The sequence below is a fragment of the Anser cygnoides genome, chromosome 2 (genome assembly GCF_040182565.1).
Source record: "Anser cygnoides isolate HZ-2024a breed goose chromosome 2, Taihu_goose_T2T_genome, whole genome shotgun sequence".
Lineage (NCBI taxonomy): Eukaryota > Metazoa > Chordata > Aves > Anseriformes > Anatidae > Anser > Anser cygnoides.
The window spans coordinates 11,496,308-11,522,702 of record NC_089874.1 but is presented as its reverse complement, the minus strand read 5'-3'; the positions used below and the strand labels follow the sequence as shown (position 1 = coordinate 11,522,702).

At 45.2% G+C, this 26,395-nt stretch overlaps 1 protein-coding gene across 5 annotated transcripts in view; it reads left to right on the top strand.

Moving 5' to 3' along the window:
* DIP2C (disco interacting protein 2 homolog C) overlaps window positions 1–26,395 on the top strand; it is a 317,670-nt gene that overhangs the window by 1,635 nt on the left and 289,640 nt on the right. The window lies entirely within an intron of this gene.

The window sequence follows — 26,395 nt, the reverse complement described above, 5'->3', positions numbered from 1 at the left end:
CATCTGTGGCAGCTCCGGCGGAGGAATGAGGTGCACGGAGCGATTGCTGCCCGTCGGGATCTCTCCCTGATGGGGATCGAGCGCCCAGAGTGCCGTCAGTGTTGGGCAGGATTGTGGTGCCTCAGATGTAAGCTGTTCCTTGCAGAGGCAGGGAGTGGGGAGTATCTGTATCTGCTGATGCTAGAGTTGGCTCTTTCCTCAAGTGCAAATGTGCCGTGAGCTTTTTCTTTTAATAAAAAAAAGACAAATGTTAGTGTTTGTTTGCCGCTGACAGGCTGCAACACTTGACAGAATGACCGAGCGTGCCCCAGATCAGTTATTGGAAGTGTTCGATACACCGAGCTGTCTTTCCGTCTTTTCGTAACGGTTTGTAAGGGCTCCAAGCCAGAAAGTAAAATGCGCTCAAGCCAGTTTCATCAGCAGGGAGGAGCTGATGTTGACATTGTATTTTCCTTTTAACGCTTTGAGGGGGAAGAGGAGAAGGAGCTACTGATTAGCCTGGGGCTCTTCTTTCTCTGCCTTCTCCTCCTGAAAACCCAAAATAAGAAAAGTTCAATGCGATGTTGCCTTACAGCGAGGTAGTGCCCATCCACCAGCCCTTCTCTGTGCTGGGGAGGGAGCACGGAGCGCTGTCGATACCACGGTGTGCTCCTGCTTTATGCTTTTTGGTGTTTATCACACTACTGTCTGCACACCGGCAAGATGCTAATTAAAACAGATGTTAGTAAATGCTTTCAGAAGGCCAAAATCAAACTGACTTAGATCCTCAGTAAGAAATACGCTAATTCAGTGTACCGAAGTTGTAATGCAGTTTTATGGTACAGTTCCTGTTGCCGCAAGCATAATCCAAGAAGACTCGGAGGAAGCAGGACGTGGTTTGCAATTGGACATCTCTATCTGCACTGCTGTGCCTTCCCTGGAGCTAGAGCTGGAATGAATTTATCCCACTGACAATATCTTTCCTTCTGTGCCACTGACGTTACACCCAGCAGACAGCGTGGCTCGTGTTTTCTGACTGTGACAACCTAAATCAAGATTGGCTGTAACTGGGAGGAGGGAGGAGAAGGGGCCAGCATCCTGCTTTCAGTGTCTTTCCCCCAAGCCACTCTTGGTGTGCTCTTAGTCAAGTAAATTGCAGTGCTCCGTGCCTGGGAAAACTCAACCTTCCGCCTCTTAAAGCTCCTCACTTCAGGCACACGTGTTGCAAATTCTGGCCTCTTCCCAAAACTAACGACTGCGTAGGGTAGGATCAGTAACTCGTAAGGTTTTGTTTCAGTGGAAGGCTGGTCGTAGTCTGGCCACGCTGGCTCAGAGTTTGGCGGTTTTCAAGGCAACTTCGTGCATTTTCAGGCCCCGAGTGTGTGCCCCTTACATGTAACTTGACCATCGTGTGCCAGCCCACTGGCTTCGGTGGCGTGCCGTTCACTGTGGTAGGCTTCAGCCTGTGCAGAAATGTTTGCAAGACTGAGGTTTCAATGTGTGTCGAGCTCACGGTGTGTTAAGGCATCTCTGCCGCCTTCTTGGATTTGGTAGCTGTAGAAAGCGGTAACTTGGGCAACTGCATGCTTACACGCGTGTTTGGGTCTCATTGATAACGTTGGGAGTGGAGGGACTGCCTTAAATTCCGTCCCCCTTCCTAAACCGGACTTGCTAGGAAAATGTTTTTCAAATGCCGAGTGCCCGAAGTGGTTTGTTGTACTGAGTGTGACCGCGGGCTTTCCAGTTCTGGTGCCTCTGAACACCGCGGGCCTTACAGCTGCCACTTGTACCACGGCAACCTCGTTATCGCGTGCCAAAACCTCTCGTGGACCGGGGAGACTTAGGGACAGCTTCTGAAAGAAGTTGCTGCCTTGTGCAAAGAGAGCACTGGCAGGATTATCGCAACGCGGCCTCTTGGCTGGGAGCTAACGCCGCCTCCTCCCCAGGTCCTGCCCATCCCGCGTGGCGGTGCGGGTCCTCCCCACGCCACGCGCCTCGAGGCAGGGGATGGGGTAGCCGGTGTCCGCGCGCCCAGACAAGCGGTGCTGGGGCGCTGGCACAGCGGGCACTCGCGGATGCTGTCATCGCGGTCTTTGCCGGCAGTCACTGTACCTTTCAATATGGCCGTGGCGGTTTCTCCTCTTGTAGCCAAATTCTGGTCTCCCTGTTCGGCTGCACGCTGGGCAGGGGCTGACTCGCAGCAGCGATTCTGACAGCAGAAGCTCATGCAGTGGCTGCCGGGTAGGTAGCACATGCTTTTTAGACGACAGGGCAAAGCGCCTTTTTTTTTGCGAGCGTTTAGGCAGCTCTGTACTGTTCTTTGGTTTCGAGGGAAGAGGAGTTTGTCTGAAAGGTGTTTACGTTGTGCGCTGCTAAGATTGTTTCTGGCACTTGTAACCCGCTGGTTATTGTGGGCAAGCCGCATGCCTTTTACCTCTCCTTTGTTGTGGTCCGAATGCGCTTTTTTGTTTCAAACAAAGCTATTTAAAAGGTACTATGGATGCAAATTAGGGTAACCATTTTAGATTTTGTTAGTTTCATTATTTTGATTTAGAGGCTGAAGATCAGTCAGAGTCAGAAATGTTTACCTGTGTCCTCCGAGCATGTGTGCCTGTAGCCTACCCCACGAGAGAGAGGGAGCTGTGTAGGTAGCCTCGCACTTTGATGAGTGCTGAAAGTGACTTTCATGTTCATGCGCTGGTATTTAATTTTATGTTCAGCTTAAGGCAGCAATAGCACACTTCTTGGTGGTGTTTTCGTTTCATTTTGGGAGGGGAAAATGCTTCCGTGTTTCTCAGAACTGAGAGGTGCAGCAGCACTTTCAGTCTGGTAAGAGTATTAGAAGTGAGTTGTGGAATCTTTTTTATCCAGCCAGATACTCTGAAGGCATTTGTTTTGCTGTGCTCGAGTGAACGTGGCTGAGGCTGGCCTGTTACCTACGTGGTCTTTGACGCTGCGGTGGGCTCCAGTGACAGTCCTAATGCTCGCAGTGCTCAAAACTGTGGCCTTTGGAGGCTGATGCAATCAACATGTCACTCTGCAGTGGCTGTTCTTGAGGGCCGCTTAGAATTTTACGAGGCTTCGGTTTTCTAACTGTGTATAAAATTGTATTGGATGGAAATAGATGAATCATCTCGTTTTTTTTTTAGACTAGCTTGGGAGCTGTTAACTGAAGAACTCATTTAATAAAACCAGGAGTCTTGAAATATGTTGTCTTTCTGTTTAAAAACGTAATTTTACAACCCCTCCATTCTTAAAAACACTTAAGAATTAGAAAGTCCCAAAAATATTTTTCTCATTTTCCCCTCTAGTTAAGGTTATACAGGGTTATATTGCCCTTCCAATTACTTTCTGAACCAAAATTAATCGGGAAAAGATGCTCTATATTTCTTCCAGTATTTTATCCAAGTGTCAGATAACAGAGCTGAAACACTTAAAAGAACCACAGACGCCACATGGAAAATGTGAAAAACATCCTGTTCAGAAACTACTCTACTCATATTCCGTACTATACGTCCAGTCCTCTCTCATTTTAAACATATGAGGCATAGCAGGTTTTGGTAAGCTTGAGCCTTTCTCCAAAGACCACTTTCAAAAAGCATCAGCGGATCTTCAAGGGATGCTTGCTCCTTCCCAAAGGCACTGGACATGAGCTCAGGTGATTAATTTGGTCCTAAACTTTGGTTACATCCGCTGGCTTGGTTATATGCACTCATCTTACTTGGGTTGGTTGGGTCATTGTCTGGTCGGTGTATTATTTTATAGGTGCACGGCGTGTCATTTATTGGTGCCCGTTAATGCACGATGCCTCCTGACAGAGACAGCAAAGCCCTTGTCCAGCAGAGCGATCCCGTCAGCAAAAGGGCCGCCGCTCTCGGGAGGGAGCTGTGGTTGGCAGCGCCTCGCAGGACCACCGGACCCCGCCAAGCTGCCTGCCTGGATGTAGTCACTGGTGCGGGGCCAGAGGACTGCAGTCAGCTCCTCCGGTTATTATTCCTGCATGACATTTGCCAGCTGACTCTTCACCCGCGGAGAGGTTTCAGAGTGTGAAAATTTCAATAACTACCACACCTCTGTGATTTGGGACGCGGAGTCATCCTTTTAATTCACTCCTTGAGAGATAGTGCTCTGCTTAGCAAGTGGGTATAGCCCGCACAATGACGGAGTGTTAATACTTCCCGAGTTTGGGTGAGAAGTGAACTAAGAAATTCAATACTCACATTTGGTTCTTGCTGTTTTCTCTCTTTTTTTTTTTTGTCGTTAGGGCGCAGTTGGTTCATGTTTTCAGTTCTTTTTCTGGCAGAGAGGATGAACCTACTCAACATACGTAAAGCTGAAATTTTCACGTTACATACAAGATCTAAGGTTTTAGGCAAATATGTCAAATGCCATGAGAATTATGATAAAATCAAGAGTTCTGGCAACATGAGTTTTTCTTTCTCTGCAAGATGAACCTCCTCTCATCAGCTGCTTTGGTTCTTGGTTGGTGTGCATGCTGGAGAGGGAGAGTTGCTTGGTAGTTTTAAAAACAGGTTAAATTCACTCAAGAGTTAATATCCGTTTACATTGAAAGGCGCTGGAATTTGAAGTCTTTTTTTTTTTTGGATGTGTGTCTACCTACTTCATCTTCTGTGATATTTGGACTTCAGGGCATTTAAGGGGCGTTGCTGTGTCAAAAGGACTTGCTGTCACTCATTCAGCTGAAGTGTGTTGTAACGCCTTGTAAAGCAGACTATGCAAATCGCCGGGATGTTCCCAGAAGAGCTGTCCTGGAGGCACGCTGTAAATACACCTTTACTGCAGGCTGATGTCGAGCAGCACTGATGCCCAAAGGTTACACGTCATAGATCATTCCGATGATCTTTACTGTATTACCCAGCAGACGGACTCGAACAACTTCTCCCAAGGATGTGTGAAAATTGCCGGTGGGGTGTCAGTTCTATAGGCAAAACGGGCGGAAAGCGGCGTGTTTGTAACAGGGACACGCGCTGCGAGGAGCTGCCCTTTGCAGCTTCAGGGAACGGCTGTCTGACTGCGCTGCACAGCGCAGGGAGCACAAGCCTCTGCTTCTCCCTGCCACGGCGACAGCTCGCCGTGTGCCCGTGGTTGTGGGTCGGCGTGCTGTCCTTCTCTGAAGGTATTGACCTGCCTGGGTTACTCCTTTGTAAGGTGAAAACCGTCATTTCGAGTCAAATAGACTTTATTCTAGCAAACCAAATATTCTTTCGTACTGAAGAAATCCAGATATAGCACACCTCTTCCCTTTGTGGTTCGTTTTTCTCAGGGCAAAAAAATTCCCTGCTATACGAAAGGCAGGTATAACAAACTAATCCTTGATGGAGGATTTGGCCTGGGAGTGGAGAGCAGCAGGAAGATCAATGTTTCTCTAAAGGGACATCAATAAACTCCTTTTGGTTTTCATAGCTCAGGATGGATGTTTGCGGTGTGATGCAGAGAATCCTAAATGTACCGTAGCTCTTCTATACTTAAAAATGCATTGACTGCGTTTTAATTTTTTAAGAGGCTATTTGTATAAAGCGTCAAGCAGGACATATAATTTTTTAAAAATAACTGCTTTAATTCCCTGGCAACTGTCAGACAAGATGACTCACCGCAGTGCAAGATTCACCCCAGCACAGAACAGATTTGACACAAACTCTTAATCCGTTTAAAATTATGCGTGTACATTTCCCTGCCTTCCCAGTGGGTGAGCATCAGTTGTGCCTTAGCCCTGATGATCCCATTCTGCCTTTTGTCGTCCCCTGCCTCCTTTCTGCTCTGTCTTCCTGGGAACCCAGGTGCAGGCAGCAGTCACCCAGCTGAGGCTGGGTGCAGCCGTCTTCCCTGGCTGGTGGGGAGCGTTGCCTGGCTGCCTGGGGTGGTCCCTGGTTCTCTCCTTGACCGCGGTGCTGGTGGTGTGATCCGAAACACGGTTGCTCTCTGCAGTTATTTCTGGTCTTTCCTTCTATTGGTAAAGTTTACAAAATGGGAACTGCTTTCGTTTCACTCCACTTGGTGGAACGTGTCAGGGAATCACTCATTTTAGGCCTGTGTAAATCAATTAATTTTTTTCAGTAATGTTAGCTAGGGCTTCTAATTATGAGTATTATTTATCACTAGGGTTAAGTACAACTTTAAAACAAGTACAGAGCATAACGGTGACATGATGTCCTGCAGTAAAGAACAGCAGCTAGGAAGACTCCGAGCAATTCAGCTCCAGACAGAGACACCTGGAAAGTCCCGGCCGCGGCTGTGGTTGGAGCCTCTGGCAGCCCCCCGAGGCTGGTGCCGAAGCCGCGTGGGGTCTCGCCAGGGCAACCCGATGGCTCCTACAGGAAGGAGGGAGGCTTGTCCTGCTGCTCCTTGCGGTCCCTTCTCTGAGGACAGTCAGTTGCTGGCTCTCGGCTGTTTGATAGGCATGGCGGTGTTAAGTGCCAGCATGTGGAAAGTTGTCACATTGTTTTGCAGCAGAAGGTAACATTGAAAAGTGTACAATGGCTCAGCTCAGCCCTGTCTTTTAAAGAATATCACATGTTAAATGGTTGGATGAATGAAAGAATTCTTACAAAGTATCCTGATAACAAGGATAGGAAGGAAGGATGTCCTGTGACTTGTGGAGGTGTGAAAGTGTTTTTTGCTTTCCAGAGGCTGAGCTGGACCAGTAATGAGCCAGCTTTCAGGGTATTTGGAGGAGCGCTTGCTTTCACTCACGCAGGTGGGTCTACAGAATGCTGGCAGTTGAGGGGAAGAAGGGACTCATCAAATATTGCCTGCTTATTATGGGAATGAAAGGGAGTATTAGGACCTGTGTTTGGTCTTACTGCTGTCTGGATCCAGAAACCATACCTCTGTATTAACCATGGCATCTGATAGTTCTTCATTTACATCTTGGCTTGATTTGTGTGTAAGATTAAAATATCAAAACCCAAAAAGATCTTGTAAGTCTGGTCTGGTAGGAGCTGTTCAGAAGCCAGGGAAATGTTTCTTAAACTCTGTGACACCTAGTGAAGTGTAAGTGTGGGTCCCGGAGCCTGGGGTTTCACTGGGGGGGCTGCTGGTTGAAGGCCTGCCTAGACTAGGAAAGGTTTAAAGATTTTGGTTTGGCTTAGAGACCCAAAAGAAGTGTAGTGACAGCCTTTTTCCTAGTGTGTGGATGTTGAGGCTGTCTGGGCCTCCATAAACAGCCTGGCAAAATAAAGAGGCCCTGGCAGAGGCCCCTTCAGAGGAGCTGGGTCTGGAAGCGCCCCAGGGCTTGACTGCGCACTCTGCGTGGCCCCTCTGGATAAAGTGCCGGGGCACCAGCAGGCCGATGACAGGGCTAAAGCGTCTATTCCTGTTCGATGGAAAAAGAGACCGAGCTGGTCGTCAGGATCCTGGTATCTCATATGTAACGGTTCTGAAATTTTACAAAAATAGCTTCCTTCAGAAATCCATTTACTCTGTAACTACAGTCTTACGCAGCTACACGCTTCCAAGATCGTAGAAATGAATGAAACGTAGCTTTTTTATTTTTATTTTTTCTGAGGGCGGGGGATACCCTTAGTCATATTAAGTCATATTTTTCATTGTTAATTGCAAGGAGAATGAGCAAAACCTAGGTTTTTCCATGCCATACCTCCCTTATCCTTGTTGAAAGAAATGTTTTTCAAATGCAAAATGAAATAAAATGATGGCATTACAGTGGTGTGAACAGTTCAACTGTGGTAAAGACTCTTAAAATGGAAATTGCACTTCAGATACTAGACTTTTTTGACAGATGCCTGAGAATGAACAAACAGCAGTTAAACTGTGAAAGAGCAAAACGTAGAAATGGCCCGATCCTGTCCTTAATGACAACAGCAAACCCTTGTGCTGAGTCCTCAGGAAGAGGCTGGTATCATTTGCCATATTTGTTTAGTCTAGGAAAACTAAAGCATTGTTTTGAAGATGGCATCCTTTTTTTCCAAAGTGTTGTGAAATGAGGGGTTAGCTTTTTTTGGGAAAAAAATGAAAAAATCCTGTTGGACTGCAGAGTGATTTTTGCTTCTAAGAGGGCAAATTAACGGATTGGCAATACTTCTAATTGGCTCTACTTCTAATCAGCTTCGTGTTGCAATGGGGAAAGTTGGTTTGGTGTGTGGAGCAACAGCAGTGGGGCTAGCAGGAATGAAATTTCCTGTTATTTTTTTTATGATGAAAAAATGACTTGCAATCTGTGTTTATGAATATTATACTGCTAATGCAATTGACACATTCCACTCCCAAGGTTTTATCTTTGTCTCTTACAAGCTCTGACTTTGGCGAGACGAGTATCCGTACCACAGACTTGGAGAGTTTGACAAAGAGAGTTGGAGAGTTAAGAAGAGGTCTTTAAGAGTGACCCAGAGTAGGGACGTGGACATAGGGGATTAAAGCAATCCTAATCAACCTTGTTAGCCAGGAGAAAGTTGGAGAGTTTATTTGGATTATTTGACAAATCTTGTGTTGGGGAAGGAGGAGTATTTTCTGATAGCAGAAAGTTATTTATGTTAGCCGTTAAAAACATGAGAAGTTCCAGCTCCTGGGAAAGGAAATTAGACAAATTCAGATTGGAGATAAGACCGAAAATATTACTAAGGCTAGATAAACGCTGAAACACTTACGAATAAAAGAAGACTCAACGGCTTTCTGAAAAAAGTGAATCCACTAGTCGACGGGATAGAAGACTCCTTTCTAAGAAATACAGAGTGTAAGAAGCATGTGTACGTAAGCCACTGAGTGCACTCTTGACCAGAAATACACAGTGCCGTAAGTACTTCTGTGATGGCATTTTATAAAAGTTTTAGTCCGGTATCAGGAACTGTATTTTCCTGGTAACTTGAGGAAACACATCAATACTTAAGAATTTCAGGTTTTGTTTGTTTTCAGCAGTGAAGACTTGACATTTACTTGCAGTAGTAATTTTTTGAAAATCGATGCCGAACACTGTAAGGACGTACATACATTACAGTTTGAGAGGAGATCCCATACAGTCCGTGATAATGCCTGCTTCAGTACTGACTGCTTGTGGGTTTTACCAGCAGCTCAGGTGACTTCTCTGTAAGCATGAAGTGGCAGAACAATAACATTTAAAAAGCTCCCTAAATATTTATCATAGGTGGCTTAATTGTTGGCTTTTATGTAAAGGTATTGTACTTCTTAATAATTTAGATGAAGAATAAGAAAACGATCAATTCCTCTGAAGATCCTATTCCCTGATGCTTCAGGGAGGTGAGGTATGTACTCAGCAATGAAATGAGTTGGAACAAGACAGGTAGTGTTTTCCTGGTTTAGTTATACATTTTATTTTAGCTTTCATGCAGTAAATATATATCTAGGTATCCTTTTTTAGTATACGGACCTGTGTATACTGTTTGTTTCCTTCCCATTTAGTGGTTTTTATTATTTTTTTATTATTATTTGTAATGCCATACGTGATTCTAATGCACCTAAGTCCATGTTTTTTCAGGGTATTAAGTTACAACCAAGTAGAAGACCCTTCCTACTTAGAAGGCAAAGCCAGTTTTCATAGAAAGGTTTTGCTGAGATGGCCGGTTCTTGGCTCTGATGTCTTTGATTTTTCCTAACTGGTTTGTCTTGGTAATTCTGATTTGTTCTCTTGTGTCACGACAGTAGGTGAAGGCTTTAGGAGCGCTGGAAGTGTATCTGTCTTTGTTCGTGGCGCATTGTGCTGTCTGTGAAACATATTTGTTCGTTCAGAGTTTCGCAAGGCTGTTATCTTTGACCTGCAGATGCAATCACTGCTGGAGCACAGTGAAAAAGTAAGGCAGTCCCCTCCCTCTAAGCAGTGCAGAAGCCTGCACGTCGAGGGAATCTACTCCTTCGTCTGCAGTAGGAGAAAGAAGACACTTCCTACCTAGCCCAGGTACTCTCTTCTCGAGCACGAGGATGCCTTAGCCAGTGTTGTCTGCTGGTGGTACTTCTGAGGAAGGCTGGCGCTCCTGGCAAGTCTGATAGCTTTCCTTCAGCTTTGAAGGTCAGGCTGTGGGCTGCTTCTTGTTCCACGAAGGATGCTGTGGAGCCAGGCGAGGTGTTTGGGTCACCTTGTAGCAAGTAAGTGAAGAAGGGGTGTGGGGGATGCCTGGAGCCAGAAATAGTCGCAATGATACTACGTTTTGTCATGGACTGCTGGACCGTTTAGAGACATTTAGTAACTTTGGTAATGTGGTCCGTAACAGTTTTCCCTCCACAATGCACTTTTAGACCAACCAATGCAGGAAGACTGGGCTTCTCCTCTTCAGTGCCAGTTTCTCTGCCCTCCTGGGAGGGGTCAAGGCTGGTTCGTGCACTGGCTCTTTGTATTACTCAAGAAACGTTCTCCCAGACCGCAGTACCTCTGAAGCTTAAAGAATTTCAAACTGAAGTCCTCTTGTTGGTTGTTTATTATTTCTAGGCGGTGATCTGGTTTTGCCAAAGCAACAGAACGCTTTTTGATGTATTTTGATAGGGAAGTGTCACCTGCAGCACTAGGTCTATTACTCATCCCTCAGAATGTCAAACTGCATATTTCTGTTGCTTCCAATGTACTTTGTTCATTATTATAATTGGTTAACTCTTGTGAATTATAAATGAAATTTCAGATTTAGTTTCCTTTATGAGCCATTCTGCCTCAGGATATATTAGAAATAACTCCAGGCCTCATATTCCCCTATTTTTTTAGTAGAATGAGTATCTAGGACTAGTTAGGCTGCAACTAGGAAGAAGGAAGCCAGCTCTGCTTTCCAGTTAACTTTTTAACATGAAGATCACGTTGATCTGAAAGTTCCACAGTCCTTTTACCTCGTTTATAGATCTGCTGTAACTCAGGTGCCCAAAGAAGTCTCTACCCAGACTTCCTGCTAGGTATAGGGGGGTTTTGCTAGTGGGGGCATTGTGAAAAAGAATGGTTTGAGAAGGTAACTGATGATAAGGTGGTAAGTGTCTGTTGTTTAACATAGTAAGGCGTTATGTATGCTTCATCATAAAAAATTGCTCACATGGGTATGTTAGGGTTAAGAGAGAGAGAACGAAGCATCTCAGTCACCATACCCTTCTGAAATACCGTAGCATCTGTTTTTCTCCAGCCTCCTTTTGAAAATCCTGTGTGACTGTTGTCATGGGCTGGGTCACCGCCCGCATCGCTTTCTGCATTCCGCTCCCGAGCCCAGCGTGGCTGATAGCGCAGTTGTGCCTCCCAGACCTGGGCTCATACGGGTTTGTGGTACAAATACAAAAAAAATACAACAGGAATTACAATCGAAATATAAGTATGGCAGTAGTCTTGCTGTAAAAGCAGAAGCTTTATTTACAGGGGCTTAAATAAGGAGGGAGTTTAAGAGACCTGCCAACAGAAATTCTTGTATTTATTTTTTCCCTCAGACTGAAGTCCAGTTTACCTAAAAATAAATGGCAAAAGTTATGTTGGCATCAGGAGCACACTACTGGGTGTAGTTCCACTTAAAGCTATGCCTGCGAATAGTCAGAAACAGTCTGTGATATTTAAGGGGCTGTGGTTGGACGCACGAACCTCACAGATGCCGGTTCTTCGCTTTGTGTCTCGTCCTCCTTGGTACTTGGAGAACGCTTTGCGTGTCACACGGAGTCCTTACGTGCGTGGAACAACAGGCCAAAGCGTACTGCCAGTGAGAAAATGCAGACCCGCTGATGACTGGAGAACCAGTCCGTGCTTAAAGGAGTTGTTACTAATTTGCTGGAAGCTACGTGATCACAAACGCTCCGTAACACTTCTGGCGCTCCGTGAGAGGTAACACGTGCTCCGTGTTACCTCTTCCTATGCGACAGAGAAAGAGAAAGCCAGCCTGTGATAGAGGAACTCCTGCTTTATTTTTTTCCTTCCCCTCACCTCCCTGCTCTCTTTCTTTCCCCTTGTTCCGTTGTTATCTCTGACCTTTGGGGCCTCTCTCCAGAGGAATCTTGCCCTAGTATGGCAGACAATGGTAAGTCACCATCCCACCCGTTGTACCTCAGTCCATGAGCAAAATTCCTGTGTTGTCTGTCTTTCCACCACTCCTCCCAAGCAGCACAGCAGACTTAGATGCAATATCACGTTGTAAATTATTCACGTTATGCCATTTTGCAATAACTTTTCTTGTTTTTCCTCTGTAAAAGAGGGCTTATGAAATAATGTCAGACCAAACCTCAGATCTTCTTTATTCTTAAGTTGATTTAAAACAACTTCCTGACTTGGAGTAACAAACTTGTTAACTACCTAAAACACTCAGATTGTGTAGACACTGCCTGAGGTACGTGGATTTTGCCAATCTTGTGGATGTTTGCTTTTTTTTGTCGTTGCTGTTTACCTCTACTTTATCCTATTTACTTGAAGCCAAATGAGCATGTTCTCCCCGCAGTCTGAGGCATTTATAGAGAAAGGTGCATCTTCAATTTCTTGAAATCTGATCCGGCATTATGCCATTTAGTCTCCATCTAAAAATGCGTTTCTGTTGATAATACCTCCACACAGTGTTTTTCTTTTTATTCACGTGAAACCCACGCTAAACAAAAATACAGCTTATGTAGCCTAAAATTACAACGCAACTACTTGCAAGGAGCCGGCAGTGCTTTCTCCATGATGAAAGCCTTTTAAATTGTTCAGGCATACAGCATGGATCAGAAACTGTATCTTCAAATCAGTCTTGCATATTGATGAGCACACCTGGTATGGAAGCAGTGGCAAGTGCTGCGATTCGTCTTGTCCTGTGCCACTGTTAGCGGGGTGAAGAAAAACGAGATCATTTGTCCGTGGAAGTCTCTTAAATCCGGCGTGGAGCCTTATCTCTGCAGTAGCCCAACACCAGCGGAAGATGCTGCCTGTGCAGGGGGTCATCATTCTGCCCATGGATTTAAAAACAAAACCAAAAGGAACAACAAGAGGAAGAAAATTTTGAGGTTTTTTTTTTCCTGTGAAAGTTGGTTTTTTGATTATTTTTAAAGTTGGGCCAGTTGAGCAGTTTGCTACATAGTGCAGCGTGGTAAGTGCGTTCTGCTGAGAACAGGGGTATGAGCAGTGGGGATGGAGGGAAGGATGGATGCATCGGGAAGGGACGTGTATGGAAACATCTTAATCCAGGTTTGCTGCCGAGGAAAAAGCTGGATGTGTCCACACAGTGTGAATCTAAGGAAAACCTTTTTTACCGTGAGGGTAATGGACCACTGGCACGAGTAGGAGCACAGAGAGGCTGTGGAGTCTCCTCCTTGGAGAGCTTCGAAAGCTGCCTGGACGTGGCCCTGGGCACCCTGCTCTGGATGGCCCTGCTGGACCCAGAGGTGCTGCCAGCCTCAGCCACTCTGAGACACCTCAAAAATGGCCACCTTTCACTGATACATACAGAATTTTGCACTTCCTTGTACATTTCTCTTCAATTTCGCAGTGTATGTGTTCCTTGGAATGACACGCTAAGGCTTTTCTGTGGTATGTTTAGGCCTGCTACTGGTGGCTCCTCATCTGAGACCTTTCATAGCACCAAGTTTTTAAATTTCAGTTTTAATTATGCCACACACATAATAGTGGTGGTCAACAGAAGCGTGCAGTGTGGGAGGTGAAGCACGGTGCATTAAGCAGGGATTGGATTTTGAAATCGTTTCACTTCGAATAACTTTACTGATTTTTATATGCAAAACTTGATCATGGGGGTGAATTTACATCTTAGGTAAATGACTGGGATTCAGGCGTGGGTGAGGTTGCTTCTGGTGATTTTAATGCCACCGTTATGACCATCGCTCAGGTATATGACTGTCCCTTAAATGATTCCTGGTTTTTACCTGTATGAAAGGATGTATCTGTTTTTATCTCTGAAGAAATAGTTGCTCTGGTTCTGGCTGGAGCAGGGACGTGAAGAGAACTCAGTGGCTTTGAAAATCAGTTTGTTTGATTCCTCATTAGCACTAATTTTAGAAATGAAAATATCTGGAGTGGTCATGAGCTCTCGTATTAGTTTTATCGGAACCTGTGCTAAGAGTCACATGGAGCTATGACCATGCACTTAAATACTGTGTATCTTTCCCAAGTCAGTAATGCAGAAGGGAACCCTCCAGGCGAAGCTAGAAGGTGGTCTTCAGTTACGCTGACACTGCAGACCCCCCAGTAAGGTCTTCGTACGAAAACTGCTACGTGGCTGTGGGCCTTGGGAATGGTGGGCCTCACGCTATTAATTCTTCCCCAGCCACCAGGCTTTCTCTTTCTATTAAAAGGGAAGTACAAAGGGAGCTGGATTACATTTTTGGGGTATGAACACAGCTTTTAAATAGAAAGAACTTCCACATCCACATTGTCTCCTGCCTGCTCAGCGAGCAGCTGGCCATAGCTTTTGCAAGAGGAAGTTATGTGGGGCACGGTCCCGATTCAGCAAAGCATTTTGAGCATGTGTTCAGGCTCATCGGTACTGCCGGTCTGACCTAAACCCAGCCGGCACAGCTGGGGTCAGCATCGCGACCCTGCACAGGAAAGCAAATCGTTGTCATTTTCATTGCTTGATTAAAAAAGAGTAGCAATGGGGGGATCGACAGTCTTCCAACCCCCCCCCCCTCCCCCCCCACTATGGTGTGAAAAGGTAGGAATCTTAAGAGCATTATTAATTAATTCATTATTTATTTATTTTTAATTATGCTCCACTATATACTTAGCCTTGTCAGGTCATCAGATGAGGAACAACGGAACTGCTGATACCTGCTTCTCATGTTGTGTGTTTTCTCTGTGCTTCGCTGAATACGTAGATTTAAGAGATTCTGGGTGATGACATTCTTCATTTCTGTAGGTGTGAACAGAGGACCCAGCTCAGCTTGCTTTTGTGCCACATCCTCCAGGATAGAATTGTATCACCCACTTTCTTTTCATTTTTTTTTATTTATTGAAAAGTCACCCAGCGCAGGTGAAGCCACGTTGCAGACTGCGGCAGTGTGTGAGCCTGTGCTTGGGTGCAGGAGGAGGCATCCGGCTGCCTGAACAGCACCGTCGGTCTGAAGTGTCTGCTGTCGCCTCCCGGCTACAGGCCGTGACTGCAGGTTTGACTCCCAGAGCAGGAACTCAGGCTGATACAAGGAAGCCAAAATCCTGCGCTGCAGGGGCCAGGGGTAACCCCCGGTTTCAGAGGAGCAGGAGGAATGTGTGCAGCATTTCCTTGTGCTTCACAGGGCAGTGAGTGCCAGCAGAGTGGTGCAGTGAGTGCTTTGGTGAAGGGTGCTCGTGGTGTGCTGAGTCGCAGGAGCTGTGCTCCTCTTCTCTTCTCTTCTCTTCTCTTCTCTTCTCTTCTCTTCTCTTCTCTTCTCTTCTCTTCTCTTCTCTTCTCTTCTCTTCTCTTCTCTTCTCTTCTCTTCTCTTCTCTTCTCTTCTCTTCTCTTCTCTTCTCTTCTCTTCTCTTCTCTTCTCTTCTCTTCTCTTCTCTTCTCTTCTCTTCTCTTCTCTTCTCTTCTCTTCTCTTCTCTTCTCTTCTCTCTTCTCTTCTCTTCTCTTCTCTTCTCTATTAACATATGAAATAAAAGATTCTGTTCAGGATCACAGAAAGTGATTATAATGTGTTTTGCATTTTTATTTTCATTTTCCTTTTACCATCCATTGTGTTATTGTCTTCATCATACCTGTGATCTACTGAACTTGGCCTGAAGCATCACTGATTTCCTGCTTGTTTGTTTTGCTTCATTAATCTGTATGACAATGTAGCAGCTCCAAGGAGCTTGGCCCTCTTGTAATATCCCACACTTACTCTGAATTTGCTCTGAATAGCAAAAGAAACTTTGGGGTTGTGCAGTGAAAGGAGTGGTACCATCTTCTTGTTTGTACCCACCACTAAGGTGTGAAGAGGGTGAGAAGCGACTCTGGGTGATGGAATAACTAAAACTGAGGCATAAAACCAGAACTGGACAAGGCCTGTGTATGCCATACAAAAGCCAGTAGCTCAGTTATATGGGATACATTACAGAACCTAAAAAGTAAGGTGTAGAAACATCTCTTGAGGCAATGGTTTACTTATTTTTTTAATTTATTATTTTTTTATTTTGTAAGGAAGTTGCTTTTTAAATTGTAAAAACCAGGTACAATACTGACCTCCTTATTTCTACAGGCAGTGTGTAAGTCGGTGCAGGTAGGCTTACCGATGTAAAGGAATACGCATGCAGAGAGGATGGGGAAGGAAGAAACTCACGGGCTGACTCCTCAGTGAAGAAACCTTCCCACTTAAGGGCATGTTATCTGCAGGAGCAGCTCCCGGAGCGCTGGGCACGCGCAAGCTCTCCACATCCTGAGTCACAGATTTTTCCCCCGCGTTGCGGATCAGATGTGCGAGCCCCTTCCCCACCATGCCTCCAATTCCTGGAATAACTGCTGAGGTCAGGAAGGACGCAGGGCGGCTCACTGTCACTAGGAGGCCTTTGAAACGAAGGCAGAATATGTGGGGTTTTGTGATGCTCGGTCTCAACTGTCTGGCACAAGAAGATAATTTTAATCCTGTTCTGTTTATTTCTTCTCAGTGGTGTTTTGGCTTTTATAGTGGCTCACACCCTTTCTAATGAATCACCAGTGCTTTTGTTGTGAAACTGACTTAACAAATATCTTGATTCCAGCTAGTTTTGTGGGGTGTACGTTCCTGCTCAGTCACATGAAGTGAATTACATGCTGTTGCTGAGTTTACAACAATGTCTTTTGGCTCAGAACAATTAACTGTAATAACCCTTGGTATATCAAAATACACAGTGAATAAAGTAAAACCCCATTGTATATATCTTGAGGCTTATTTTAACACGTTGTGCCTTTCCAATTGCAGTATCTGGTGATCTCTGTAGGGGCATTTTGTTACAAAATGCTCGGGCTCTCACTGAACCGAATTTAAAACTGGAGCAAATTCAGACCCGTATAATTGGTGGGGGAAAATAATGAGAGAGGGAAGATCAATTTGGCAGACAGGGACATAATATTCAGAAAGTCTTGGATGCAAGTAAAAGAGCTTTGAAATCCAAAGCTGGCTCAAAGACTTCTGCACAGCGTTGGGCAATGCTGAACCGTCGGGGAGGTGAACGCTGCTCCTGGGCAGGATCCCTTCCTCCGGCCTCGGGGCGGTTGCTGCACGCACACGCTCGCACTTCCCAAGCCTCATGGCAGGGACAGAAGCAGTGTTAGCTTTTCAGGGCCTTAGCACAGGCAAAATCGGTAGCAAGGCTGCAGCGTTTTTACCACCTGAAGCAGTGGCTGCACAGACGGCAGCTCCATTTACCAACACCTGGAGCCGTTTCTCCTGCAGCATCTCCAGGAGAACACGTGCCCTTCAAGTCGTGCCTCCACCAGCATGTGCATAGGTGGTTCAGCGTATAGGTAGCAGCATAGCCGTGGCTCTGGACGTGAGCAATGATTTATTTACACTGAGATCTTTCAGGAAATCATAGGTCGATTGCTGTTTCGTTTGAGGTTTTTGTTTAGGTTAGAAAAAAATCCTAATTTCTGCTGATCACACACACGTACGAAAGGCTCTCCCAGTTACAGGCCTGGTAACCTGGGGGTGACCTGCAGTGCCTGTTGGACGGCCAGCCGTCCTTTCCTGTGCTGGGAAGAGCTGGGCTTTGTTCCCAGCCCGGTGTTCTCTAGCCGTGATTCATCCGCAGGTCACAGAAGGTGCTCTGCTGTTTAGGAAACCAAGCTGTGCGTGGCTTCTTAAAAAACTATTGGTTTTGGACGCGAATTTATGTAGTATTGACAGAGCTGAGGTTAACGTAACCTGGTGTATTGGAGTTGGACTCCGTTACACTTTAGGAAATGCAATCACTACTGTGGGAGCACCGTGCTAGCACTTAAAGCCAAGAGCAGGAGCTTACACTTTTCCTTACCTCCTGTTACAAGGCTCTGGGGCATTGTGTTGTGCACGGGCCTGTGAAAAAACGACGGGACTGGAAATTGCAGAGCGACATTCACAAAGAAGGAATTTATCTCAGAGTACTGTTGTGATGTTGGGCAACGATAGTTTATGTTATTTGTTTGCAGTAGTGTGTAGGTACAAACTTAGCTGCATGGAAAATGTTTTTATGGTGGGGTTAAGTCATATTTAGGTCAGTTAGAACTGAAACATGCGGCTGGAAGTGGGCACAGACTTAGGGCTTGTGTGGTTAAGGACTCCGCTGAATAGGGTTGGATTACAGAACCAGAAGGGATGTCAAAAAGAAAGGGTACCCAAAAAATCGTAGAAGAAGTAAACTGAAGTGGACACAAAACCTGCTTGTGCAGCGTTAAGCCCCGTGATCTCTCCACTATTGACGTGGTATTGAGTTCTCCAGCCTCAAGGACTTTCACATCTGGAATAATTTTATTCATGTTTTTTTAAATCATCTAAACAATGTTTGATGATAATACTGTAATGCTGTACACTGCAAGAGAAGTCCTAAAGAGTAACAAGCCTGACGGTCCTTTAAATTTTTTCTTTTATTGGACTAAATGTTCCTGCTCTTAAAGCTGGACAAATAGCGTTCTGGATGGAGCTGAAACTTTTTAAAACGTTCATTCAAGAGGCAGGAACTACAGTCTTGGAAACACATGGTTCTTTTTATTCCCTCCTGCCCTTTTTTATATCTGGCACAGACAACGAAGGAAAAACAGTAATAACCTCCAGTGGACAACAGGAAAAACACAAAGTTGGAACATTTTAGTAAGGAGGCAGCAAGCATCTGTTCTTCAGCACCAGAGGCTCAGTTTACCTTCAGACACGTTGTGCTGCTCCGCTGGGAATCCCTCGGGGCGGCATCGCCCCCAGCCGCCCGCACGCTCCCTGCGCTTGTCAGCAAAGCTGGGGCGCCCACAGATGCGTTCTGCTGCCCCGCCGCATGAATTCCCGGCGTCGTACGTTAATTAATACCGTGATTAATATCCTGGCCTGAGATTTGAAGGACCTGGTGGCATGCACTGACTTCTGCCACCTCTGCCGTGGGGACAGCGGCTTTTGTGGCTGCACTCAGAGGGGAGTGGTGGCAGCTGAATCCCAGCTGGAATGAACGCATGCCTCTGCAAATAGCGTTACCAAAACAGTTGCGGCTGAATTGGGAACGTTTGGCGTGGTGTTCAGAGATGCTCATTTGAGTCTCCCCTTCCGTACTACAGGGATTTTAAAGCCCATCTCTAGGTTAACCTCATTGAGGGGGTGATTTTTCATGCTGGATATAATACGAGAAAAAAAACGTGGTTGATCATGCAGATTTAGTCATGGTAGTTTAACACAAGCCTTTCATGGCTCAGGACCATTTAGAGTTCTCGTAGCTTTTAGTTGTTGTTCTGTTAATAAAAAACAAAAACAAAACAAAATAACAACAACAAACCACCGTCTGGGTTTGGAGCATGCTGGAGGGGATGAAAAGCAGTTCAGACAGACCTGTCTGCAGGCAGCTGATACAGGTAGCATCTCGCAGAGAGCCTTGTCATCTGCTTTTGAGGAATTGTCCACCTCAGCCAGCTATAAAGGACCAGTATCCAGAAATCAGGTAACAGTTTACCCATACAGCAGCTGATTTCTATTCCAGAGCTCAAGTTTGCGTGAGGTACATCAGTGATATATGCCTGACTGAGTAATTCCTGAGACCTCTTCCTGCACAATTTCCAATCAATCTCCTGCGTAGGCTGTGTATTTATTTTGTGTGAGACAAAAGCAGCTCCTGAAGCTCTGAGCCCTCATCGATCAGCCCGGCACTGAGAAAGGCGGTCAGCCAGCACCGGGGGCTGCTCCCCGGTCCCGTGCCCGAGTGGCACAGCCTGGCTCCCGCGCGCGGCCCCAGACCTCTTTGCAGCATCTGGTCATAGCCAGACGGCCTGCTGTGAGCAGTGGCCTGCTGTGAGCAGCCTGCGGGACGTGCTGTCCCCTCAGCCGTGTCTGGGCATTATCTGGGGCAGCGCTGGCTGCCGTGGGCCAGAACTGTGTCAAGGAGAGCGCCGAGAGCTGAACACAATTGTGGGGCAGGGTCTGACCCCGTGCCCTGGCCCTGTTGTGTCCCCCAGCACAGACAGCTTGGGTATCTCAGCCGTGAATGAAAATGTTTGTTTCAGAGAAGACAACAAAGGCCTTAAAAACGGAGCTTTTCCCAATGAAAAGAAAGTCAGTTGAAGAACGCGGGCAAGCCTGGATGCTGTCCCACGTGGGGGGCTTTGCTGGGACCTTTGCCATTCTTCTCCCCTAATGGGTATGTCAACAGAGCACACATGTGCCAGGAGTTCTCTCTGACAAAAGGACAGGACAGTGATAAATTGAGCATTGCCTTGAGATGCAGGGGGGGTTCGGGTGCCGGCATTCGCACCTTCTGTTGCACGAAGGGAACCTCGCTGTTGCTGCGTCTCTGCCGAGCGCTGCCTGGTGCCAGCTCAGAGCCCGGGAGCCTGCAGAGCTGGCGGCTTGGCGTGAAGATGGCCACGGCTTCCTGCTGGGAAGAGGCTGGCAGCGAGAAGCAGGAGGAAGAAAACAGAACTGACAGCAAAACAGTTTCCAGATCAAAAGTGTTTGCTTTTAAGCAGAGGTGCTAATAAAACTTTGTTCTAAGTTTTGACAATATTTATTTTCGTCAAATGTTCTTTTTTTTTCTCTCTTCTTTCCTTGCCTTTTTTTTTTTTTCCCCACCAGCTGATGTCATCACTGGATCCACCATGCAGTTTCTGAACTATTGCTTTAGGTTGCATCATGATGTTAAAACATCGCAGTTTTAAGCCAGAACATCTTAGAGCAGTAAGCAAATGGCCCTTCTTAACCAAATCTTGTCCGTTTTAAGTAGTGTAAGCTGTCGAACCAAAAGCAAGCTATTTGTGACTTCAGTGGGTACTCTTTTGTGGAAACTACAATTTGATGTTTGTATGTGGCATGGTGACTTCAGAAAGCTTGGGAATATGGGGGAGAAGTGCGGGGTATGGAAAAGTATTGATTAAAAAATGCTGTCTCCTCTTTCTGATTTGTCTTTCCCATTTTTCTCCCTTGTCATGTCTCTGAAAATACATAAAGTAAGTCCCTTTAATCCAGCTTCTTGCACGTTCTTACTGTATTTTTCAATTTCATTAGGATTTAGAATTTGTTATTAAAGCACGAAGATAGCTTGCAGTAAAAATTGAGCCAGCCAGACCCTTGGGGGTAGTTCAAAATTGTCATGTTGGAAAAAAAAAAATCACAAAAAGCTTAAGGCAATTCAACTGTTGCGATACTATTTGCAAAATACCGAGCAAACTGGGGATTATTAGAGTACAAATTATGAGACAATACACAACTGAATACGTGTCTGGAGTCAAAGAAAAATTGCAATTGTAACTACAGGTCCTTGGGCCTAATTTCCAAACCAAATAAATGCCGTGCGTATGAAGAAAGGGCTGTTCTGTTGCATTCATTCCTGCGTTTCTTTACACCCATCTGATTGTTGCGCTCATTTCAGAGTGCCAAGAGAAGTTCTGTCACAGTATCTGCACGGTTTGAAGTTTAAACCTCTCCTGTTTTAAGGCTTTTAGGGGAATGACCAGTGCACAGGGATGTACTTTGATTTAGGAGGTTATTAAAATTGGGAAACTCTTGATTCTGGGCCCTAATGCATTCACCCTGGGCTATCCAATGCATCACTGGTAGAGATGCACAAGCACTCTTAGACATACGGGTCTTTCTATTATGGCTTCTTTTTTGGGGGATAAGACTTTTGTTCAGGTACCTCACCTGGCTATCAGACTGCTCGTATACTTACCTCTAAAAGGGCGAAAGTACGCCAGGGGAAGGCGTGGAGAAACATGTTCATGCTTGCCGTCAGGGAGGTGTGAAGTCTCACTCACAACAGTTTTAAACGAAATAACTGTAACCAAAGTTATTAGTAAATAACAGAACTCCTGTCATAGAAAGGTGCAGTAATTTCAGCTTTGAGGAATTATTTAGAATATTTTTTTCAACTAAGGTTTGATAATATTAATATTTGTGGACATAATTTCTCCTGCCTCATAGCACTGATGCATTCTTCTTAGTTTGTACCCCGTTTTAAACTAAAAGAAGTGAGGTGGCTGCCACTTTGCTTCAGTATAACTGGATCCCAGCTACTGTAGCAAACTAAGTTTGTAATTTCTGAAACTACGTAGGGGCCAGCATTTTGATTTTTGCTCTATTTTCAGTAACACCAAAGTGGAAGTGGCAAGTGCAGTTTTAGAAGATAGGTTTGGAGTTTTCCTGAGAGAGAATTGGTTTTACCACATGCTGTTTCTTCTGCCTCTTAGCTGACATGATTCAATAAAATGAGCTAACATTCACCCATAGCAGAGACATTATTTAAGCATGCTTAAAAGTTGTCCTGTATAATGATGATTTTTAAATCAAAACATGACTGTCACATCAAACGCAGCTTGTGCTCTGTTCGTTCACCCTAGGGCAGTGCAGTTGCAGTGCCGGGGTTCTTTGGGGAGCATGGACAACAGCACGGAATTGTTCGGTGTTGTCTGCCACGTGTACGTGTTGGGATTGACGGATCTTTTCTGCTTGACTTCAAAAGAAAAAAAAAAAAGCAGCGGAAAAATGTGTCTGTTTTCCATTCTTATCCTGGAGTTACATGACTTTGCTGTATTAATCTAGCTCCAGTTGCTCACGTTGAACCTCTCCATAGACAAATATATTTTTGAGTCTCTTTCACCTTCTAAATGGGGGCCCCTCACTGCACCAGTGTGCCTAGTGGAGTGTAATTCTGCGAGCTGCAGTTTCGGGGTTTTATTATTGATGTGTGGTTTCAGATATTCTGGATATTTGTTTGCCTTTTATTAACTGTTACAGTATGCTTTGTAAAATGATAAATAAAGTCAATAATGAGCTGCGTCCTGCCAAAAATTCATGTGTGTTTTGTATTTGGCTGAGTGACAAGCTGAGCATCCCCTAAGTGTATCTTTGATTTTTCTTTTCGTGTCCCCAGCGCCAGCTGGGTGTGGTTGCCTCTCAGGCGTTTTGCTGGTATCGTGCCGCATCTGTGCATAACCTCGTGCCACATCTACGTGCATGAACTGGCAAACATTTATCCTGGCTATACAAAGATGCTGCAACATTACCAAATGCCTTTGGCCCAGTGGCACCTTTAGCAGCAGAGTGTACCCTGGCAGTCGCTTCGTGTTTCTCGGTAGCTCCTAGCAGCATCCGTGTATGCTTCTCTAGCCGAAATAAAAACCGTAGGCTGGCTCTGATGCTGGAAGAGCAAGGAGTTAATTGGCCTTAAAGTACCTAGACCCAGGGTGGCCAGAGGACACAATCCCAAACCTCATTGTTACGTTGCTGAAGTCTTGCAGAGTGCTCCTGCTACGTGGGAGTTTTCAGAGGACAGTGTTTGTCTTCGGGAATGAGTGGTGCATTGTGTTGCAGGAAGCAGTGCCGCAGAGTATCAGGCCAGAAATACGGAAGGAAAAAATTATCAACATTCATGTTTTCCAGGCTTCTTGTGGGCAACAGTGTTTTCCATTGGGTTAGCACTGTAAAGAGCTGCTGTGACACAGCTTTCTATCAGCTCCTTCCTGTTTCGGTACGTCTTCAAAATCTTACAGTGCTAAACATGCCTTCTGCCTTCCACTTTACTATTTTCCTTTCCTGTATAGATTACTGCTTAGGGCATATCCACAAGGTAAATTTAGCTGTGTCCTAACCCCACCGATAGCCCCAAGATGAAATGGTGGTGGGGTGATGCAGAAAGCATCAAAGACACTCCTGCATTTTTTGGAGCTGCATTCTGCCGACACCCTGGGCACTGACCGGGGAATTTCCACACCTGTTGCATCTGCTAGCTGATGCTTCAGCAGCTTCTAAAGGAGCAACCCTTAAAGATTTGGGATAAGCTGGCATTCATTTGACTTGCCTTCAAATTAGTCAAAGTTAATGACCCAGGAAAGGCTTGAATCTGCTTGTTTTTTTCTCAAACTTTTCAGTTAAAGAAAATCCTGTTAGGTTTTACCAACACACATGTCCGTTTTGTCAGTTTCATCTCAGAAAGCAATCCCAAAACTGAATGTGTTTGGGGCATTTTGGACACAGTGCAGGCTCCACAAGCAGGGCAGGTCAGAGGTCCCTAATGGTCCTGGAGTCATCTGGCTGCAACCAGCCACGAGAAGGACGCCTGAACACGGGCAGAAGTTTGCTCAAGGAATGAGGGTGTGCTGCCATTAACTCTGGACCATTTATCATGGATTTTATTTGAGGTGAAATTTGCATTTCATTAACATGGAAGCCTGCCACCTTAAAAGCACGCCTTGGCCATCCACAGAGGGAAGTTCCTTACAGAGAAGCTGGAACACCTGTACCCATTTTCCATCTTAAGTGGAGTATTGAAAATGTCTTCAGAAATGCTTGACTGGGAGAACAATGGACGTGATTAAATATTTATGTTGGATGATACAAAAATACTTCTGTTAAGTTACTGTTTCTGCATCCTTTTCCCCAAAAGACAAAGGTTTCATTCATATTTGATTGGTAGGTGAAGCTGCTTAACCTAGGAGAGAAATACCAGGAAATACTGAGGAGCTGTTACTGGAAAATCTGGCTCCCACTGTGTTGCTCAGAGAATAACTCGAGTAAATTCTCATTTTTCCTAGGCTCTTAATGACTTTTTGTTTGTTTGTTTTTGCTTTGGTTTGTTTTTTTTTGAGTATGTGTTTTAACTGGCTTCACAGATGCTTTATATGACAATGCTACAAATAATTTCATCCCGTCCTCAAAACAAAACCGGGCAGTTTTCTGCAAAAGGTGTCCGGGGAGCTGTGTTTGATGTTGCTTGCTAGCAGCAGCGAGACGTTCTTGATCTCGCATGGTGCCTTCTAGAAGTAGAAGTTGTGTGCATCCTAAATAACCACTGCAGTTACTTGTAGCTAGAGCTGCAAAAATCCCTTCATAGCGCAAAAGTAAACTGGCCTACATTGCTGGGAAGTTGCTTACAGTGTGAAACGCTATGTTCGTGTCACCCAGCCTAAAGTTTTGAGGCTTTTTGGAAGGTTATAATCAGCTTTGTATGTCTTACTGATCTCATGCACCTTCTGTGACTCAGTTGGCTTAAAGTGTTTTGTAAAAATCAGTTCAACCTTCAGATATTTTACCTGGTTCACATCTGTGGATTTTGCTTGAAGAATAGAGAAGTATGGGGAAACTTGAACTGTATTTTTGAATTATATAATGTTTATGCTCTAGGGAGCATCCTTGCTTTTGGTGAATGCAAGGCTCAGACGCCAGTGGAAAGAACAGATGAAAATACACTGTCACCCTTTCAGACAAGATTTTTAGACTAAATTTCTCCCTGCCTGAAACTTCGGAGCGAACCCAGCCAAAGCCAAGGCCAAGCTCCATCCATTCTGATGGAGCCGGGGTTCTATCCCAGCAGTTTGCTGGGTAATAAGAGAGAGGAATTGATGTGAACCTTGCTGCTTTTACTGCTGCTTGCACTGAAGTTTCTCACTAGCAGCCTGGAAGGCATGCAGGGTGCTGCGCGCACCATGATGGATGCAGCAGAAGTGTGGTTCAAATGCAACAGCCTTCTCTGGTGCTCGAATATGGATATTACCAAACCTCAAGTTCATCTAGAAAAGTGAATGTTCATTTAACAAAATGCCAGAATTTTTTGTAGGACATGGAGAACAAATTGTTACTTGTGTCACTATCAATTTTTTTTACCAACTTAAAAAAAAAATGCCTAAATCACAAAAGCAAACCAATGTGAGAATGTCACTAAATGGATTATTATTCAAGAGATATTTTTCTTCGCCGCCTTACCACACGGCCAGAATTATAATGCGTTCGTGTTGGAAGACGCATACATTAACACCAGCGGCATGTCTCCCTCTGCTCGCTTGTTCTATATTTGTGCTCCAGGCTCCTGATGGCTGTGGAGACTTAGGGAAGTGGGACTGCCAGATTTCGGAGATCTCTTAAAGAAGTTACAGTAAACATCTGCTACTGTGCTTGAAGACCAAGGCTTGCAAATCTGTTTTTCCTTTTTTTTTTGCTTTATTTAAAATTGCTAGATCTATAAAAATCTGGCAGCGCCTGGCTGCTGGTTGCTGATTGCCCCCCCAGAAGGCTGCCGATGCTGTTCCGCTCCTGTGGCCTTGCCTGTAAGAAAGGAGCAGCAGGGCTTCCCCCAGAACATGGCTCTTAGCGGGCAGATTGGGTGATGTCAATGCAAGGGTAGCGAAAGGAACAATAACAGCACTTGAGCAGTGATACAACTGATGGTGTTACTTGATTCGAAGGTCTCGCTAAGATGATTTTGGAAGGTGCTAGATACGTATGTACAGAGAAACAAAAAAAGGCAAGGCAGAGCTCTGCAGTAGAAGCTCCAGCTGTTACTTGTTGGTGTGACATGCTTTTTGGCCAGGTCCTTGTGATCTTGATGTTTGTTAAGTAATACGTAGCTCTTCTTTTTTGTGTTGCATGACTGCTTATGTTAATACTGTTTTTTTTTTATTATTATTATT